The sequence below is a fragment of the Dasypus novemcinctus genome (assembly GCF_030445035.2).
Source record: "Dasypus novemcinctus isolate mDasNov1 chromosome Y unlocalized genomic scaffold, mDasNov1.1.hap2 SUPER_Y_unloc_2, whole genome shotgun sequence".
In the NCBI taxonomy this organism is placed as follows: Eukaryota; Metazoa; Chordata; class Mammalia; order Cingulata; family Dasypodidae; genus Dasypus; species Dasypus novemcinctus.
In genome coordinates this window covers 20,290-21,732 of record NW_027261978.1, presented here as the reverse complement: position 1 = coordinate 21,732, position 1,443 = coordinate 20,290, and the positions used below count along the sequence as shown (strand labels likewise).

At 37.8% G+C, this 1,443-nt stretch overlaps 1 non-coding gene across 1 annotated transcript; it reads left to right on the top strand.

Moving 5' to 3' along the window:
• Positions 1-921: 921 nt before the first annotated feature.
• Positions 922-1,028, top strand: LOC139438611 (U6 spliceosomal RNA). The gene has a single exon (XR_011648253.1). It is a non-coding gene; the product is annotated as a U6 spliceosomal RNA (small nuclear RNA).
• The last annotated feature ends 415 nt before the right edge of the window (positions 1,029-1,443 follow it).

Below are 1,443 nucleotides of genomic sequence, written 5' to 3'. Positions count from 1 at the left end.
TTTTGCATATGTTTACAATTTCCTCTGCATGCTTTCCAAGTGTTTTCATAATATTCTTAAACTCTTGCTTCACTTCATTAAATAGGTCCATGATGTTTGTTTTGAGAGTTTTGATTAGTCGTTCAATGGTCTGCTCCTCTTCCTGATTTTTAGTTTGTTCATTGGATTGGGTCATGTTTTCCTGATTATTGGCATGGTTTGTAATTTTTGTTGCTGTCTGGTCATCCTTTTATGTTGATGGGGTTTCTCAGTTCATTAGCTTCTCCATCTAGTCATGGGGTTTATTTAGGTGCTGATTTTATGTGTGTATTAAATCTTCTCTTTGACACTTTGTCTTCTTATTCTATTTCCTTGTTGTTGTCTAAGTTCTCTTGAAGGAAAATATTAAGGCCAGAGAATGCAAAAGAGGTTAGAAAAGAAAATGTATAACAGTTGTATTGATAGTAAGTGTAGGCAGAAGAACCATGTGATACCTATGGGAATGAATATTATACTCGTGTAAGCTGTGTAGATTTATAAAAATAAAAAAGTGGAGTACCTATAATTAGATGAGAAACTGAACATGGAGAATATAGTATCAATTAGAAGGCCAGTATTGTCAGGAGAAAGGAAAAGAGAAAAGACAAGACAATAACATAAAGAGTGTTCTGTCTTTTATGGGAAAGATAGAAACCAAAATAGAGGTGTTAGCAATAAAAGTCAGAAAAATTGGGGCTGAACAAAAGAGGTGGAATATGAGAGAAACAACAGGAGATGGAAGAGAGATAGATGTAAAGAAAAGGGGATAGCATTGGTAGCCTAAATCAGTATGCACAGAAAAGAGGATATAGAGGATGAGGAAACACAGCAAACAAGAAACACTGCCTGCAGCACCTAATAGAAAAAGGGATACAGAAAGGAAAAAAGAAAAGAAAAAAAGAGGAGCTCACTTCAGCAACACATATACTAAAATTGGAATGATTCAGAGAAGATTAGCGTGGCCCCTACAAAAGAATGACATGCAAATTCACGAAGTGTTCATATTTTTAGAAGCAGCTAGAAAGAGACCTCGAATAAAAGGGTCAATCAGATCCGCAGAATATCTTAGTCTACATGTTGGATCAAGTGTTAAAAACTGCTTTTTGACCTTGAATAAAAGGGGGAAATGGCAAAGACAAATGAGTTGATGTGGCTGAGGGTCTTCCAAAAGGGATCAGGAGGTCACCAGAGGGGTCACAGTTACACACACCTCAGCAGGACCCCAGAAAAAGCCAAAGTAGATACAACCCTACATACTGGTTCTCCTGAAGGCTACAGAGTTCCATAGGGTATATAGTCATGGCAGATGGATTTGGAGCTTTGTGCCATGTCAGAGGGCCCTACTTTGGAATTTGTGCACCTGAGTGTGATGGAGTTGGACTCAGGTGTGCCTTTTCTACACATGCATCTTCTGTCACTTTTACC